Source organism: Scyliorhinus canicula, chromosome 24 (genome assembly GCF_902713615.1).
Source record: "Scyliorhinus canicula chromosome 24, sScyCan1.1, whole genome shotgun sequence".
Taxonomy (NCBI): domain Eukaryota; kingdom Metazoa; phylum Chordata; class Chondrichthyes; order Carcharhiniformes; family Scyliorhinidae; genus Scyliorhinus; species Scyliorhinus canicula.
Genome location: NC_052169.1, coordinates 2,199,441 through 2,219,331, shown reverse-complemented (window position 1 = coordinate 2,219,331; position 19,891 = coordinate 2,199,441). Strand labels below are relative to the sequence as shown.

Below are 19,891 nucleotides of genomic sequence, written 5' to 3'. Positions count from 1 at the left end.
AGTCAGTGTGTGTGGGACCCGTACCCCAGTGAGAGTCAGTGTGTGTGGGACCCCTACCCCAGTGAGAATCAGTGTGTGGGACCCTTACCCCAGTGAGAGTCAGTGTGTGTGGGGCCCCGTACCCCAGTGAGAGTCAGTGTGTGTGGGACCCCAGTGAGAGTCAGTGTGTGTGGGACCCGTACCCCAGTGAGAGTCAGTGTGTGTGGGACCCCTACCCCAGTGAGAATCAGTGTGTGGGACCCTTACCCCAGTGAGAGTCAGTGTGTGTGGGACCCGTACCCCAGTGAGAGTCAGTGTGTGTGGGACCCGTACTCCAGTGAGAGTCAGTGTGTGTGGGACCCCTACCCCAGTGAGAGTCAGTGTGTGTGGGACCCCTACCCCAGTGAGAGTCAGTGTGTGTGGGACCCGTACCCCAGTGAGAGTCAATGTGTGTGGGACCCGTACCCCAGTGAGAGTCAGTGTGTGTGGGACCCGTACCCCAGTGAGAGTCAGTGTGTGTGGGACCCGTACCCCCAGTGAGAGTCAGTGTGTGTGGGACCCGTACCCCAGTGAGAGTCAGTGTGTGTGAGACCCGTACCCCAGTGAGAGTCAGTGTGTGTGTGGGACCCGTACCCCAGTGAGAGTCAGTGTGTGTGGGATCCCGTACCCCAGTGAGAGTCAGTGTGTGTGGGACCCGTCCCCCAGTGAGAGTCAGTGTGTGTGGGACCCATACCCCAGTGAGAGTCAGTGTGTGTGGGACCCGTACCCCAGTGAGAGTCAGTGTGTGTGGGACCCGTACCCTAGTGATAATCAGTGTGTGTGGGACCTGTACCCCAGTGAGAGTCAGTGTGTGTGGGGCCCCAGTGAGAGTCAGTGTGTGTGGGACCCGTACCCCAGTGAGAGTCAGTGTGTGTGGGACCCGTACCCCAGTGAGAGTCAGTGTGTGTGCGACCCGTACCCCAGTGAGAGTCAGTGTGTGTGGGACCCCAGTGAGAATCAGTGTGTGTGGGACCCGTACCCCAGTGAGAGTCAGTGTGTGTGGGACCCGTACCCCAGTGACAGTCAGTGTGTGTGGGACTGTACCCCAGTGAGAGTCAGAGTGTGTGGGATCCGTACCCCAGTGAGAGTCAGTGTGTGTGGGACCCGTACCCCAGTGAGAGTCAGTGTGTGTGGGACCCATACCCCAGTGAGAGTCAGTGTGTGTGGGACCCGTACCCCAGTGAGAGTCAGTGTGTGTAGGACCCGTACCCCAGTGAGAGTCAGTGTGTGTGGGACCCGTACCCCAGTGAGAGTCAGTGTGTGTCGGACCCGTAGCCCAGTGAGAGTCAGTATATGTGGGACCCCTACCCCAGTGAGAGTCAGTGTGTAAAGGCGATGGGAATCTGACTAAAAATGTTTTATTTCCAGGTTCCTGCACCTGAGCAATAAACAATCTTTAAAATATACCAGCCTAACTGGAGCAGAAACTGGACTTGTCGTACTGGGATTTTGAATAATTTAAAAGCAAATGATAAAAATAAAAGCTGGATCGCTGAGGGCTGATGTCAGCTCAATAAGCAATGTGTTATTTAAATTTTTGTTATATACCCAAGCTTGTTTCATTCCTGTTTATTGGGTTTCTGATTTATAGACTCCATTACACACTCGGTTTTGTTTGCAAACTGCCACAGGAGCAAAGCATGGAATATATTGCAGCAACTTCCCCTGGTTAATAGAACTGTAGGATTCAGTAATGATAGATTATCAGAGTGGTGTTATTATAATGTAGCAGCCGCGAGATATCGTCACGGAGAAGGGGCAACAGACCGAGATAGTGGCCCAACAGCACCGCGAGCAGTAATCACCATTGATTGCTGCAGGATAGACAGTGTTTGATTTGGTCTTTCAATATTAATGATGGAAGGTGATAAATTTATTATGTTCATCAAGCTCTGGGTTAATAGCCTGATTCAGGAGCGAAAACACTCCCAGGACAGGTACAGCACGGGGTTAGATACAGAGTAAAGCTCCCTCTACACTGTCCCCATCAAACACTCCCAGGACAGGTACAGCACGGGGTTAGATCCACAATAAAGCTCCCTCTACACTGTCCCCATCAAACACTCCCAGGACAGGTACAGCACGGGGTTAGATACAGAGTAAAGCTTCCTCTACACTGTCCCCATCAAACACTCCCAGGACAGGTACAGCACGGGGTTAGATACAGGGTAAAGCTCCCTCTACACTGTCCCCATCAAACACTCGAGGACAGGGACAGCACGGGGTTAGATACAGAGTAAAGCTCCCTCTACACTGTCCCCATCAAACACTCCCAGGACAGGTACAGCACGGGGTTAGATACAGAGTAAAGCTCCCTCTACACTGTCCCCATCAAACACTCCCAGGACAGGTACAGCACGGGGTTAGATACAGAGTAAAGCTCCCTCTACACTGTCCCCATCAAACTCTCCCAGGACAGGAACAGCACGGGGTTAGATACAGAGTAAAGCTCCCTCTACACTGTCCCCATCAAACACTCCCAGGACAGGTACAGCACGGGGTTAGATACAGAGTAAATTTCCCTCTACACTGTCCCCATCAAACACTCCCAGGACAGGTACAGCACGGGGTTAGATACAGAGTAAAGCTTCCTCTACACTGTCCCCATCAAACACTCCCAGGACAGGTACAGCACGGGGTTAGATACAGGGTAAAGCTCCCTCTACACTGTCCCCATCAAACACTCCCAGGACAGGGACAGCACGGGGTTAGATACAGAGTAAAGCTCCCTCTACACTGTCCCCATCAAACACTCCCAGGACAGGTACAGCACGGGGTTAGATACAGAGAAAAGCTCCCTCTACACTGTCCCCATCAAACACTCCCAGGACAGGTACAGCACGGGGTTAGATACAGAGTAAAGCTCCCTCTACACTGTCCCCATCAAACACTCCCAGGACAGGTACAGCACGGGGTTAGATACAGAGTAAAGCTCCCTCTACACTGTCCCCATCAAACACTCCCAGGACAGGTACAGCACGGGGTTAGATACAGAGTAAAAGCTCCCTCTACACTGTCCCCATCAAACACTCCCAGGACAGGTACAGCACGGGGTTAGATACAGAGTAAAGCTCCCTCTACACTGTCCCCATCAAACACTCCCAGGACAGGTACAGCACGGGGTTAGATACAGAGTGAAGCTCCCTCTGCACGATTTGACCAGCTGAATGAGTCGGTGTTGATACCGATCAGGAATTCACCAAGTCTTGAAACAACTTGTCATAACATTGAGAACGAATTTTCACACAAGAGCAGATAAGAATCAGTCAGGACCCAGTTCATCAACTGACGATCTTACGCTCTTCTGCACAGCTCCTGTGTTTAGAAGGCAGTGTGATTATTAATTCAATAATTTTATTAAGCCCTGAAGAGTTTCTAATTAAATAACAGATTGAGTGAATCAAGTTACATTAAGACAGTGTTATGAAGCATTTAAATGTGGTTTAAGGTGCGTATTTAGGAGTATTTAATATGTTTGTCACACTTGGAGCAGTTGGCGTGTTTACAGTGTTCTGGTGTAATTACTGGAACTGAAGTGGTGTGACGGATGTTTGAACGCAAATGGATCCATTTCGTAGCAGTGTCCATGCCAACATCCGGATTAGGAGGCGGCCATTCAGCCCCTCGAACCAGCTCCTGCACTCAATAAGATCATGGCTGATCTGATTGTAAACGGCAACCCCACATTCCTGCCCTCCCCACGATAACCTTTCACCCCCTGGTTCATCAAGAATCCATCCACCGCCGGCCTTATTAATATTCAGACTCAGGTGCCTCCACAGAGAACAAAGAACAAAGAACAAAGAAAAGTACAGCACAGGAACAGGCCCTTCGGCCCTCCAAGCCCGTGACGATCATGCTGCCCGTCTAAACTACAAACTTCTGCACTTCCTGGGTCTGTATCCCTCTATTCCCATCCTATTCATGTATTTATCAAGATGCCCCTTAAATGTCACTATCGTCCCTGCTTCCACCACCTCCTCCAGCAGCGAGTTCCAGGCACCCACTACCCTCTGTGTAAAAACTTGCCTCGTACATCTCCTTTAAATCTTACCCCTCACACCTTAAACCTATGCCCCCTAGTAATTGACCCCTCTACCCTGGGGAAAAGCCTCTGACTATCCAGGGAATAGTCCAGGGAATTATAGACCTGTGAGCTTGACGTCAGTGGTAGGCAAACTGTTGGAGAAGATACTGAGGGATAGGATCTATTCACATAGGGCAGCACGGTAGCATGGTGGTTAGCATAAATGCTTCACAGCTCCAGGGTCCCAGGTTCGGTTCCCGGCTGGGTCACTGTCTGTGCGGAGTCTGCACGTCTTCCTCGTGTGTGCGTGGGTTTCCTCCGGGGGCTCCGGTTTCCTCCCACAGTCCAAAGATGTGCGGGTTAGGTGGATTGGCCATGCTAAATTGCCCGTAGTGTCCTAGGAAGTAAGGTGGGGGGGGGGGGGGGGTTGTTGGGTTACGGGTATAGGGTGGATACGTGGGTTTGAGTAGGATGATCATTGCTCGGCACAACATCGAGGGCCAAAGGGCCTGTTCTGTGCTGTACTGTTCTATGTTCTATCCACTCTGTCTATGCCCCTCATAATTTTGTAGACCTCTATCAGGTCGCCCCTCAACCTCCGTCATTCCAGTGAGAATAAACCAAATTTATTCAACCGCTCCTCATAGCTAGTGCCCCCCATACCAGGCAACATCCTGGTAAATCTCTTCTGCACCCTCTCTAAAGCCTCCACATCCTTCTGGTAGTGTGGCGACCAGAATTGAACACTATACTCCAAGTGTGGCCAAACTAAGGTTCTTTACAGTGAGTTCCTGAGATTCAAATTGCTCCCCTGACAGGTCCTGGATGCAAAATGTTCCCCCCCCAGTTTATTTTCTTCGTATTTTCTAGACATTCAGGGTTACACATGGCACAGGAACAAGTCCATTAATTCCATGCTTATAGTTCACCAGCATCTCCTCCTATCTCTCCCAACTAACAGTGATGAACTGCCCATATCTCCCTGTATTCACTTCTCATGTATTTAACTAACATCCACTTAAATTGTTTCTTTGCAAATATATACTTTATTTGTAAAGTATCTGAGAGCGCATTACCAACATTTCAAAATGGCTGTCACACAAAGTGCAATAAAACCCAAGTTCTCTACATGCATCATGTTGCTCCCTGAGGAGCTTTAATACAGTCAGAGAAACATAACAGACTTTTCAAAATAGTCATTACAGACGGTGCAAAGTATTTATCTGTCTGGATCTACTTGTACTCGGAGAAGACGAAAATTTAAATGCGGCCACTCACACGGAAACATTCCACACACGGGCGTCACGTCCAATCCAGACACATATCATTATGCCAATCTCTGGGAACAGAATCTAATTAAATTCCGACAGATGGTCAGTTCCAACGATTCAGAGCATTCACGGAGTTCTGTTTACTAATACACAAGTGGAAAACATGGATCAGAGACCAGCACAATGGACTTACCAAGGTACCCATCTTCAGGAACTGTCCCCCAGTGAGAGTCAGCACCTTCAGGAACTGTGTCCCAGTGAGAGTCAGCACCTTCAGGAACTGTGTCCCAGTGAGAGTCAGCACCTTCAGGAACTGTGTCCCAGTGAGAGTCAGCACCTTCAGGAACTGTGTCCCAGTGAGAGTCAGCACCTTCAGGAACTGTCCCCCAGTGAGAGTCAGCACCTTCAGGAACTGTGTCCCAGTGAGAGTCAGCACCTTCAGGGACTGTGTCCCAGTGAGAGTCAGCACCTTCAGGAACTGTCCCCCAGTGAGAGTCAGCACCTTCGGAACTGTGTCCCAGTGAGAGTCAACACCTTCAGGAACTGTGTCCCAGTGAGAGTCAACACCTTCAGGAACTGTGTCCCAGTGAGAGTCAGCACCTTCAGGAACTGTGTCCCAGTGAGAGTCAGCACCTTCAGGAACTGTGTCCCAGTGAGAGTCAGCACCTTCAGGAACTGTCCCCCAGTGAGAGTCAGCACCTTCAGGAACTGTCCCCCAGTGAGAGTCAGCACCTTCGGAACTGTCCCCCAGTGAGAGTCAGCACCTTCAGGAACTGTGTCCCAGTGCGAGTCAGCACCTTCAGGAACTGTCTCCCAGTGAGAGTCAGCACCTTCAGGAACTGTGTCCCAGTGAGAGTCAGCACCTTCAGGAACTGTCCCCCAGTGAGAGTCAGCACCTTCAGGAACTGTCCCCCAGTGAGAGTCAGCACCTTGAGGAACTGTGTCCCAGTGAGAGTCAGCACCTTCAGGAACTGTGTCCCAGGGAGTGTCAGCACCTTCAGGAACTGTCCCCCAGTGAGAGTCAGCACCTTCAGGAACTGTGTCCCAGTGAGAGTCAGCACCTTCAGGAACTGTGTCCCAGTGCGAGTCAGCACCTTCAGGAACTGTGTCCCAGTGAGAGTCAGCACCTTCAGGAACTGTGTCCCAGTGAGAGTCAGCACCTTCAGGAACTGTACCCCAGTCAGAGTCAGCACCTTCAGGAACTGTGTCCCAGTGAGAGTCAGCACCTTCAGGAACTGTCTCCCAGTGAGAGTTAGCACCTTCAGGAACTGTGTCCCAGTGAGAGTCAGCACCTTCAGGAACTGTGTCCCAGTGAGAGTCAGCACCTTCAGGAACTGTCCCCCAGTGAGAGTCAGCACCTTCAGGAACTGTGTCCCAGTGAGAGTCAGCACCTTCAGGAACTGTGTCCCAGTGAGAGTCAGCACCTTCAGGAACTGTGTCCCAGTGAGAGTCAGCACCTTCAGGAACTGTCCCCCAGTGAGAGTCAGCACCTTCAGGAACTGTCCCCCAGTGAGAGTCAGCACCTTCAGGAACTGTGTCCCAGTGAGAGTCAGCACCTTCAGGAACTGTGTCCCAGTGAGAGTCAGCACCTTCAGGAACTGTCCCCCAGTGAGAGACAGCACCTTCAGGAACTGTCACCCAGTGAGAGTCAGCACCTTCAGGAACTGTCCCCCAGTGAGAGTCAGCACCTTCAGGAACTGTCCCCCAGTGAGAGTCAGCACCTTCAGGAACTGTCCCCCAGTGAGAGTCAGCACCTTCAGGAACTGTGTCCCAGTGAGAGTCAGCACCTTCAGGAACTGTCCCCCAGTGAGAGTCAGCACCTTCAGGAACTGTGTCCCAGTGAGAGTCAGCACCTTCAGGAACTGTGTCCCAGTGAGAGTCAGCACCTTCAGGAACTGTCCCCCAGTCAGAGTCAGCACCTTCAAGAACTGTCCCCTAGTGAGAGTCAGCACCTTCAGGAACAAGGCAATATTTGATGGAGTTTTGTAACAAGGAGCTGTAGCTAAAGGACTCAATGGGAATCAGGTCAAACTCTCCACTGGTTGGAGTCAGGCCGAGCACAAGACTGTCGTGGTTGCTGGTCATTCAGCCTCTACATTTGCTGCAGTGGTTCCTGAGAACAGCGTCGCCGTTTAATCCCAATAATTGCATGTTCGGGAAGAATGAATTTGAAGATGACCCTGTTTTTTGGCACAGGCTTTCCTCGTTCTTTCTCTTCTCAGCCGTCCACATTCACAGCGGCACCAATACCTGTTTAGCAACGTCATTAGCATTGGACCGTGACAATGTCATTGGTAAATCCCATTCCCCTCATCTTCTGAATGCAAACTTCAGGAACAATTTTTACAAATTAAACAAGGAGGAACCAAAAGCCTGCATTTTCCATTTGTTTCACCTCATTAATCAACCATTACTAGATCCATCTCCCTTTCTTTTAACATTTTATCCTTTACCCTATGTAGGAAAATCATTACAAAGCTGAAGACATTATGGGTTTCCACTTTGTCATTCTAACATTCAGGTAAATGGAATGATTCCTTGCAGCCAGCATTCCGTTTTGTGAAACAATCTGATAATTGGTGACTTGCATCAACCCCAGCGCCGCTCAAGAGATGTTTTAATCTTTCGAGTATTTGACGCTGGACAGGTCTATTCTTAGCCATTTCCTCGGTGACACTTTATGTTGAATGTGCATCGTCCCAGAGAGACCGGTGATCAACATCATTTTCCACAGGCAAACCTTTCGTGCATCGCTCCCTATACATCACTTCCAGCAGTGTATTGGACAAGCGAACCCGCATATCCTATTGCTTCTACCTTTCAGCAGCTAAGATGCTTTTCACCACCTTGGCTCCAAACCTATGGGTGACATTGATTATTCTTTCCCACCAAGAGTAGGATAAACGCCGTCTGGAAGATTGGTCAGTTTTAGCCGTGTCAATTGCATCTCTTCTGAATTGCCCAAGGCTGGGAACTTGAGAGTGTGCATTTCTCCCAATTCAATTTCTTTAAGGTTTTATTTACTCTCAGAACTTCCTCAACCATCGCTTGTTTGGTCACAGTGAGTCATAACTAACATCTCATCTCTTCCTTGGATGCAGGCTTGTCTTTTTCCAGAGGCTCTCGCCCAATTTTCTGAATAAGATGTTGATTCAAGGTCATCCCGACCCATTCTGCTTCACCTCTGACCCTCTGAACTTAAATTCCACATTGCAAGGCCTGAGTTTTAAACCAACCCCAAATTACTTCTTTATTTTTTCCATCACCCATTACTCAAATTCTTCTACCCCACAGATGTCAACGTTCATGATAAAGGTACCAGCTAGTTCCTCCTTGTGATAACAATAGAACATTCAAGAAGAATAGGAAGCTGGGTAAAGGTGGAGCGGTTAGCACTGCCAATCACGGATGGCATTGATGCAATAGTTCGAGATGACCTTGGTTCAGGAGATCAGGATGTGGAATTGGTTTGCATGGAGATGAGGAACAGATGGGGAAGGAAGTCGCTAGTGGGAATGGTCTACAGTCTTCCTAACCGTATCCTCGATGTAGGACAAAGTAAACAAGAAGAAATATTGAGTGCTTGTTATAAAGGGACAGGTATAATCATGGGGGATTTTGATCTACAGATAAGCTGGTAAAATCAGATTGTCAGTGGGTGAGGAGTTGAGTGAATGCTTTTCAGATAGTTTCTTGGGACAGTGCATTCTGGAATCAACCAGGGCTCAGGTTATGTCAGAGTTGGTTTTGCGTAATGGGACAGAATTAATTAACGATGGCAGAGTAAAGGCAGCACTAGATCGAAGCCTCCGCAATATGATTGAATTTTACATCCAGTTGGAATGGGAGAAGAGTGGGTCTAAGACTAGTTTTTAAAACTTAAATAAGGGCAATCATGTGGGCAATAAAACTGAGCTAACTGAATTGAACAGGGATACTAGGCTGGAGGAGAGATCAATAGGGAAGCAGTGGGATATTTCAGAATGCTCAGAACACTACTGCAAAGAAAAATAAGTTAAGGAAAATGGCACTGCTGCCTCACAGCGTCAGGGGCCCGGGTTCAATTCCAGCTTTGGGTGACCGTCTGCATGGAGTTTGTACGTTTTCCCTGTGTCTGCGTGGGCTTCCTCCTGATGTTCCGGTTTCCTCCCATAGTCGAAAGCTGTGCAGGATAGGTGGATTGGCCGTGATAAATTACTCCCAGGTGTCCTAATAGAGGGAGTTACAGGGTTATGGGGATAGGACAGAGTGGGCCCAATTGGGTGATCTTTCAGAGGGTCAGGGCCAGACTCGATGGGCCGAATTGCCTCCTTCTGCATTGTAGGTATTCCATTTTATGGAAAGCATCAAGCTCAAGGAAGAAGCTGTAACTGTGCGTAGATCAGTGGCAGGTCAGAACTTAAAGATCAGTAGAGAACGACTAAAAGGTTAATCAGGAGAAAGAAAGTAGACTACGAGAGGATGCTAGCTAGATATGTGAAAACAGATAGCAAAAGTTTCTACAGGTATTTAGAAAGGAATTATCAAAGATTTTATAGCAGAGCCCTTAGAAAACAGTGGCAGGATCGAGGCAGAGTCAGCATGGGTTTATGAAGGGGAAATCCTGCTTCACAAATCTACTAGAATTCTTCGAGGATGGAGCGAGTAGAGTTGACGAGGGGGAACCAGTGGATGTGGTTTATTTGGACTTTCAGAAGGCTTTTGACAAAGTCCCGCATTAAAGATTAGCATGTAAAATTAAAGCGCATGGGATTGGGGGTAGTGTATTGAGATGGATAGAAAACTATCCAGACAGACAGACAGGAAACAAAGTTGACCTTTTTCCAAATTGACAGAGTGACTAGTGGGGTACGGCAGGGGCCAGGGCTAGGACCCCAGCTAGTCACAATATACATTAATGATTTAGCCGAGGGAATGTGTGGTGTGGATAACAGGGAGCCTGTAGATGTTGTTACGACCTCCTGGGCTAGTGCACGTTCAGCCCCACTTGACCCAGGGTCACAATACTGGTGAAATTACATTTATTTAAATACCCAAGGTCTTTGGTTTGAGTCCAATAAATTATAGTCACCACAGGTTTGCAACTTAATATTATTTATAATAAAAGGTGACTCGTATATTTAATTAAACAGATAGAAAATGTAGCCGGCTATCTACTACCCATTTCCCAGCCCCACCCGCTTTCTAACTCGCCCCACGATCCACAGATTGGAAAGGGATCTTTGATTCACAGGGATGACTTCCAGTCAATGTCTTTCTGAAGTTCAGTCTACCGGTTTGATACTTCTTCCTGCCAGGCTAGATAGGATCTTCAGGCAAGGTTGTCTACCTTCCTTCAGCACCATTTCAGGCTCACAGCAATGCTGCACACTCACTGCATTCAAACCGGAGATCCATTCATCTCCTTCAGTCCCTGAAGAGCAACAAGATGTTGGTTTTGATACATTTAAAAGATCTGCAGTTTTCCCACCTACAGACAGCAGAGAGAGGAACCAGCTCCCTTCACTTCTTCTCGCTTCTGGAAGGTTCTCAAAAACATCACCCAGCAGGAACCAATCACAGATTGTTGTCAGGCAGAACACTAACCCTGACCACCCCAGTTAACCAATTGACCAATGCAATTGACCAATCCCCCCTATATCTTCCACCATTTATCTTAAATTTATGTCCCCTTGTAATGGTTTGTTCCACCCGGGGACAAAGTCTCTGACTGTCTACTCTATCTATTCCCCTGATCATCTTATAAACCTCAATCAAGTCGCCCCTCATCCTTCTCCGTTCTAATGAGAAAAGGCCCAGCACCCTCAACCTTTCCTCGTAAGACCTACTCTCCATTCCAGGCAACATCCTGGTAAATCTCCTTTGCACCTTTTCCAAAGCTTCCACATCCTTCCTAAAATGAGGTGACTCTTACAACATACTGAACTGTGATTTCCAGAGGCATTTGATAAGGTGCAACAAAGGTTATTATGGAAATTAAAAACGCGTGGCGTAGAAAACAGAGTATGCATAAGTGGGTCTTTGTCCGCTTTGCAGCTTCCTGCAGGTGTCTGAACCTGGGAGGCCTGTGGGAGTCTGCACTGGGGGGGGGGGGGGGGGGGGGACTGGGGGAGTCTGTACTGGGGGGGGGGGACTGGGGGAGTCTACTGGGGGGGGGGACTGGGGGAGTCTGTACTGGGGGGGGGACTGGGGGAGTCTGTACTGGGGGGGGACTGGGGGAGTTTGTACTGGGGGGGGGAGTCTGTACTGGGGGGGAGTCTGTACTGGGGGGGGAGTCTGTACTGGGGGGGAGTCTACTGGGGGGGGGGACTGGGGGAGTCTGTACTGGGGGGGGAGTCTGTACTGGGGGGGAGTCTGTACTGGGGGGGAGTCTGTACTGGGGGGGGACTGGGGGAGTCTGTACTGGGGGGGGAGTCTGTACTGGGGGGGGAGTCTGTACTGGGGGGGAGTCTGTACTGGGGGGGGAGTCTGTACTGGGGGGGAGTGCGGGAGTCTGTACTGGGGGGGAACTGGGGGAGTCTGTACTGGGGGGGAGTCTGTACTGGGGGGAGTGCGGGAGTCTGTACTGGGGGGGACTGGGGGAGTCTGTACTGGGGGGGACTGGGGGAGTCTGTACTGGGGGGGAGTGCGGGAGTCTGTACTGGGGGGCTGCGGGAGTCTGTACTGGGGGGGACTGGGGGAGTCTGTACTGGGGGGGGAGTGCGGGAGTCTGTACTGAGGGGGGGGGGGAGTGCGGGAGTCTGTACTGGGGGGGGGGACCGGGGGAGTCTGTACTGGGGGGGAGAGTCTGTACTGGGGGGGGGGAGTGCGGGAGTCTGTACTGGGGGGGGAGTCTGTACTGGGGGGGAGTGCGCCTCAACTTTTAATATTTATATCAATGACTTAGATGAGGGGAGCGAAGGCATGGAAATGACAAAGGTAGTTAGGCTAATGTGCTACGAAGAGGACATGCGGAGGGTACAGATTGATCGAGATAGGTTTAGCGAGTGGGCAAAAATCTGGAACATAATGAGGGAAAGTGTGAAATTGCTCTCTTGGGCAGGAATTATAGAACGGCTGCAGAATTCCGAGGTGCAGAAGGATCTAGGAGCCCTGGTGCATGAGTCACAAACTAGTGTGCAAGTAATTCAGAAGGCTAATGGAATGCTATCCTTATTATGAGGGGAATTGGACAGAAAAGAAAGAATGTTATGCTTCAGATATTAGATATCATCTCGAATACGGTGTGCCTCTTCAGTCTCCTTATTTAAGGAGGGATGTTATGCGTTGCACAGGGTTCAGATGAGGTTTACTGAATTGATAGCGGAATGAGCGGGTTGTCTTGTGAGGAATGGGGATCAGGGGTTATGGAGAGAAGGCAGGAGAATGGGGATGAGAAAATATCAGCCATGATTGAATAGCGGAGCAGACTCGATGGGCCGAGTGGCCCAATTCTGCTCCTCTATCTTATGGTTTTATAGTTAGACAGGCTGGGCTGGTTTCTAATGGTGTTTAGAAGAGTGGGGGGGGGGGGGGGGGGGGGGGACGGACTTGATTGAAATCTATTAAATACCGAAAGGTATTGAGAAAGTGAATGTGGAAAGGATGTTTCCTCTTGTGTACTAGTCCAGAACTAGGGAATTAGGGTTTTAAAATTAGGTATCACCCTTTTTTCTATAAATTTAGAGTACCCATTTGTTTTTTTTCCAATTAAGGGGCAATTTAGCATGGCCAATCCACCTAGCCTGCACATCTTTGGGTTGTGGGGGTGAGACCCACACAGACACGGGGAGAATGTGCAACCTCCACACGGACAGTGACCCGGAGCCAGGATTGAACCCAGGACCTCAGCACCATGAGGCAGCAGGGCTAACCCACTGCATCACTGTGCCACCACTGGGTATCACCTGAGAGGACAGAGATGAGAATTTTTTCTGAGGACAGAGATGGGGAGAATGTTTCTCTGAGGGCTGTGCGATTTTGGAACTCTCTGCCTCAGCAGGAGGCAGAGTCACTGGATATTTAAGGCAGATAGATTTTTGTTAGGAAAATAAATGAAAAGTTGGAGGGGTAAATGGGAATGTGGAACTCAAACACAATATAGATCAGCCATGATCTTGTTGAATGAAGAGCAGGCTCGAGGGGCTGAATGGTCTAATTCTGCCCCTATTTTGTTTGTCTGTATGCTGGATCTAGGGTCTGCTTTTAGCAGAACTTACAGGATAGACCGCAATGAGAAACAGGTTTGACACATCATTCACCCATAAACACACATTCAATTTCCAATTTCCCCATCACCAGCTTCTCAAGTGTTGATTCAAAAACACTTTTGAAATTTCTCACCCTGCAAAAATACAGCTTTTATATCACTCAATTCGCATCAAACGGCTCAGAAAAACTTCAAGCTCACTTTTCCTGCAGTTGGGGAGTCAGTCTTCAAAGCCCAGAGTTACTCGCCTGGCTTCAACTGAAACCGTGCCATCAGGTAAGCACCTTGTCTGGGCCTTTCCCCCCGTCCCCCCCCCCCCCCCCCCCCCCCCCCCCCCCCCTTTCCCTGACCCCCAGATAATGGTGCCATCTCTCAACACACTGACACCAAGGTATACATGTTACTCATTCCCTGTTGGTGTACATGTTACTCATTCCCTGTTGGTGTACATGTTACTCATTCCCTGTTGGTGTACATGTTACTCATTCCCTGTTGGTGTACATGTTACTCATTCCCTGTTGGTATACATGTTACTCATTCCCTGTTGGTGTACATGTTACTCATTCCCTGTTGGTGTACATGTTACTCATTCCCTGTTGGTGTACATGTTACTCATTCCCTGTTGGTGTACATGTTACTCATTCCCTGTTGGTGTACATGTTACTCATTCCCTGTTGGTGTACATGTTACTCATTCCCTGTTGGTGTACATGTTACTCATTCCCTGTTGGTGTACATGTTACTCATTCCCTGTTGGTGTACATGTTACTCATTCCCTGTTGGTGTACATGTTACTCATTCCCTATTGGTGTACATGTTACTCATTCCCTGTTGGTGTACATGTTACTCTCATTCCCTGTTGGTGTACATGTTACTCATTCCCTGTTGGTGTACATGTTACTCATTCCCTGTTGGTGTACATGTTACTCATTCCCTGTTGGTGTACATGTTACTCATTCCCTGTTGGTGTACATGTTACTCATTCCCTGTTGGTGTACATGTTGCTCATTCCCTGTTGGTGTACATGTTACTCATTCCCTGTTGGTGTACATGTTACTCATTCCCTGTTGGTGTACATGTTACTCTCATTCCCTGTTGGTGTACATGTTACTCATTCCCTGTTGGTGTACATGTTACTCTCATTCCCTGTTGGTGTACATGTTACTCATTCCCTGTTGGTGTACATGTTACTCATTCCCTGTTGGTGTACATGTTACTCATTCCCTGTTGGTGTACATGTTACTCATTCCCTGTTGGTGTACATGTTACTCTAATTCCAGCTTTGGTTAGTTGCCCTTTTAGAGGAGTGACCCTTACTTTAGTGTTACCTTGTCCATAGTGAAGTCACCCCTCTGCCACTCAATTGCCCAAGACATGGGATTAAAATGCAGAACCACACTCTTGCTTTATGTCCTGTTGAGAATCTGTAAATGTATAATCAATGCCAATTTATCAAACAGTTAGGGTTCATTCCCAATGTTGTTCTCTCCTAAACCTCAGGTTACATGAGGAACTTTCCTGACTGTGCGTAAAGCATTTAGGTGATCAGAAAATGTAGAGTTAATGGTAATCCCTTCAAGGCCACACACAATCACATAACTGAAATGCCAACACAGATGGCAGGATTAAATCATCTTCAGTTTTCATCCACCTCCAACAAACCATCCTTTGTGAAATTAATCCCCAAACTCCAATAACAGATCAAACCCTGTTCAGTATCGAGCTCACCTACATCCCATACTGAAACCACTTACTCCAAATCTCACTTTCTATTGGCAATAACAAAGCTGGGTTAAGGATCCATGTCTACATCACAGCTTTATTTCTCCATCATTGATATGGCTCCACCTCTGAAAGAAACTAGAGGATGGTCAAAACCTGCAATGTTGCAAATTCCTTCTTCACCCATTCTGGAACCAAGTTGATGGCAGTTACGCTGTTTCTCTGAGGGGATAGAGACACAAAGTGTTCACAGCCAATCACCAAACTTTATGTTCATCCCTGCACCCAGCACAGCGTTCCAGCTCTTCCCAATTACACTCATTTTGGGTTGAATCAATTAAACTAAATCAAACAAACTGAGGGATAAATGCAGACCGAAAGGGACAATGCCTCAAACAAATAACAAAGCAAACTTCAAACATGAAAACAAACTGTGACAAAAAGGGTCAATAAAGCACCCAGTTGCTGTGTTGTGTCCCCATTTATAGATGGACGAATCGCTGTTTAATCAGTCTTCTCAATGCATTGAACCTTAACAATGTGACCAATAAGACATTGACATAATAAACCCAACCATCTTCATCAATGCTCTCCCTTCCATCATAAGGTCAGAAGTGGGGATGTTTGCGGATGACTGCACAATGTTCAGCACCATTCGCGACTCCTCAGATAGTGAAGCAGTCCATGTCCAAATGCAGCAAGACCTGGACAATATCCAGGCTTGGGGCTGACAAGTGGCAAGTTACATTCACGCCACACAAGTGCCAGGCAATGACCATCTCCTACAAGAGAGGATCTAACCATCGCCCCTTGACATTCAATGTCATTACCATCGCTGAATCCCCACAATCAACATCCTGGGGGTAATCATTGACCAGAAACTGAACTGGACCCAGCCACATTAATACTGTGGCTACCAGGGCAGGTCAAAGGCAAGGAATCCTACAGCAAGTAACTCACCTCCTGACCACCCAAAGCCTGTCCACCATCTACAAGGGGCAAGTCAGGAGTGTGATGGAATACTCTCCACTTGCCTGGATGAGCGCAGCTCCAACAACACTCAAGAAGCTCAACACCATCCAGGACAAAGCAGCCCCGCTTGATTGCTCCTCTTTCCACAAACTTCCAAACTCTCCACCGCCATTGAACAGCGGCAGCCGTGTGTACCATCTACAAGATGCATTGCAGCAACTCACCAAGGTTCCTTAGACAGCACCTAACAAACCCACGGCCACTACCATCTAGAAGGACAAGAGCAGCAGATACCTGGGAACCCCACCACCAGGAGGTTCCACTCCCCGTCACTCACCGTGCTGTCACAATTCAATCGCTAATGACATCGCAGGAACTGTCCCCCAGTGACAGTCAGCACCTTCAGGAACTGTCCCCCAGTGAGAGTCAGCACCTTCAGGAACTGTGTCCCAGTGAGAGTCAGCACCTTCAGGAACTGTCCCCCAATGAGAGTCAGCACCTTCAGGAACTGTCCCCCAGTGAGAGTCAGCACCTTCAGGAACTGTGTCCCAGTGAGAGTCAGCACCTTCAGGAACTGTGTCCCAGTGAGAGTCAGCACCTTCAGGAACTGTCTCCCAGTGAGAGTCAGCACCTTCAGGAACTGTGTCCCAGTGAGAGTCAGCACCTTCAGGAACTGTGTCCCAGTGAGAGTCAGCACCTTCAGGAACTGTGTCCCAGTGACAGTCAGCACCTTCAGGAACTGTGTCCCAGTGAGAGTCAGCACCTTCAGGGACTGTCTCCCAGTGAGAGTCAGCACCTTCAGGAACTGTCCCGCAGTGAAAGTCAGCACCTTCAGGAACTGTGTCCCAGTGAGAGTCAGCACCTTCAGGAACTGTCCCCCAGTGAGAGTCAGCACCTTCAGGAACTGTGTCCCAGTGAGAGTCAGCACCTTCAGGAACTGTGTCCCAGTGAGAGTCAGCACCTTCAGGAACTGTGTCCCAGTGAGAGTCAGCACCTTCAGGAACTGTGTCCCAGTGAGAGTCAGCACCTTCAGGAACTGTGTCCCAGTGAGAGTCAGCACCTTCAGGAACTGTGTCCCAGTGAGAGTCAGCACCTTCAGGAACTGTGTCCCAGTGAGAGTCAGCACCTTCAGGAACTGTCCCCCAATGAGAGTCAGCACCTTCAGGAACTGTCCCCCAGTGAGAGTCAGCACCTTCAGGAACTGTGTCCCAGTGAGAGTCAGCACCTTCAGGAACTGTGTCCCAGTGAGAGTCAGCACCTTCAGGAACTGTCTCCCAGTGAGAGTCAGCACCTTCAGGAACTGTGTCCCAGTGAGAGTCAGCACCTTCAGGAACTGTGTCCCAGTGAGAGTCAGCACCTTCAGGAACTGTGTCCCAGTGAGAGTCAGCACCTTCAGGAACTGTGTCCCAGTGAGAGTCAGCACCTTCAGGGACTGTCTCCCAGTGAGAGTCAGCACCTTCAGGAACTGTCCCGCAGTGAAAGTCAGCACCTTCAGGAACTGTGTCCCAGTGAGAGTCAGCACCTTCAGGAACTGTCCCCCAGTGAGAGTCAGCACCTTCAGGAACTGTGTCCCAGTGAGAGTCAGCACCTTCAGGAACTGTGTCCCAGTGAGAGTCAGCACCTTCAGGAACTGTGTCCCAGTGAGAGTCAGCACCTTCAGGAACTGTGTCCCAGTGAGAGTCAGCACCTTCAGGAACTGTGTCCCAGTGAGAGTCAGCACCTTCAGGAACTGTGTCCCAGTGAGAGTCAGCACCTTCAGGAAATGTCTCCCAGTGAGAGTCAGCACCTTCAGGAAATGTCTCCCAGTGAGAGTCAGCACCTTCAGGAACTGTGTCCCAGTGAGAGTCAGCACCTTCAGGAAATCTCTCCCAGTGAGAGTCAGCACATATTTGGCGGAGTTGCTGTTGGTTCCCCCCCTCCCACTTCAGTCACTCCCAGCCTGATGCCTGAAGGTTGCCTCCAGCTCCCAGCAGACCTCGGGCCTGATCCAGACCTGTGCGTGTCAGAGGTCTGACTGCATTGTGAGGGTTGACTATCTCCTCTCTGTTCAAAGAAGCTACGCCTGGTACCATGTTATGTTTCTTGAAAGAATGCTCGAAGTCGTTCAGAAGTTGAAGGATGGTTTATTGTGCTCCACAATGTTGGCTTTTGCTTACAGAATGGCCCTTGTGAATGTACTGCTTTTCTATGCTCTGCAACTCGGCCCAAAGACTTGCAGCCTTGAGCTGAACTTCCGGCCAGTCCTGCTTCCTTGCCTCTCCAGTCCAAGTGGGCGAGGGCGGGCCTTCGGTGTCACTCTTATATGTCCCCGCGCTGCCCCCTGGTGGTACTTCCATTTCCCATCAGCCCCTTCTGTACACACTCAAGCGAGGATCACTGCAGGTTGCCTCCAGCTCCCAGCAGACCTCGGGCCTGATCCAGACCTGTGCGTGTCAGAGATCTGACTGCATTGTGAGGGTTGACTATCTCCTCTCCGGCTCACACTGGCTGAGGATTGCCTCCTCCCTCTCACAGATCCACTGAGTCACGGGGAGTTGCCACTCCACTGACGGATATTATTCTTTTCAAGAAACATTTTCATAAAGTGGAAAATCTGTCAGCAAAATAATATTCACAATTCAATTTGAATTTTGATGTTCTGCCTAAATGCACAGTCGTGCGATTTGAGGTGTAATTATTAATTTAGTAAATGTGTCATGTTGAAGATTAATTCCAACGCACTCCCAATGAACACATTCTCCATGGTTCCCTTTTTGTCCAACTGTTTCTGATGATACTTGAGAAATCCGCTGACGTTTCTCTCAAACACCAGAAATTCCCAATCAGCAGACACTGTGATGCAAGAGGTACACCGTCCGTTCTGTACGTTAGACATAATGGACGGACTTGAGTTGCAGTCCAGTGAACAGCGTGTTTAGCGGGGTACAACCCTGCCCTGCCCCTCACCACCTGGGGGGGCTCCATTGGCCTGGGCGATCCTGCCACAGGTGCTGCAATGTCTGGCCCACGTTTGTGTGGACCAGTCCGAACGCTGCCCTGGCGCGCTCCCGCAGGCACGGCCATTGAGTCTGAGGCACCAAGTGTATCCGCCGGTGAACAGTTACTTAAATTAGCCACACGGCTCATTTAAATATGCAGGTTTGGATCACGCACAACGAGGACGCGCACCCTGTTCACAGCATCTCGCGAAATTCAACAGTCTCGTCCTGACACCGGGTCAGTTGCAATTGGGCAGCTGATTTACACCCAAAATCTTACACCGCAGGACAGGGACAGCACGGGGTTAGATACAGAGTAAAGCTCCCTCTACACTGTCCCCATCAAACACTCCCAGGACAGGTACAGCACGGGGTTAGATACAGAGTAAAGCTCCCTCTACACCGTCCCCATCAAACACTCCCAGGACAGGTACAGCACGGGGTTAGATACAGAGTAAAGCTCCCTCTACACTGTCCCCATCAAACACTCCCAGGACAGGTACAGCACGGGGTTAGATACAGAGTAAAGCTCCCTCTACACTGTCCCCATCAAACACTCCCAGGACAGGTACAACATGGGGTTAGATACAGAGTAAAGCTCCCTCTACACTGTCCCCATCAAACACTCCCAGGACAGGTACAGCACGGGGTTAGATACAGAGTAAAGCTCCCTCTACACTGTCTCCATCAAACACTCCCAGGGTAGGTACAGCATG

General features: G+C 49.3%; 1 protein-coding gene across 3 annotated transcripts in view; it reads left to right on the top strand.

Moving 5' to 3' along the window:
* Nucleotides 1-19,891, top strand: part of LOC119956828 (leucine-rich repeat and immunoglobulin-like domain-containing nogo receptor-interacting protein 1) — a 505,354-nt gene that overhangs the window by 257,717 nt on the left and 227,746 nt on the right. Inside the window, exon 1 of one of the 3 annotated variants that reach the window (XM_038784294.1) lies at nucleotides 13,762-13,780. The exons of the other annotated variants lie outside the window; for them this stretch is intronic. The gene's annotated coding sequence lies outside the window, so the exon portion shown is untranslated. Of the gene's footprint in view, nucleotides 1-13,761; nucleotides 13,781-19,891 lie in introns of those variants that run through there. 3 annotated transcript variants of the gene reach the window in all.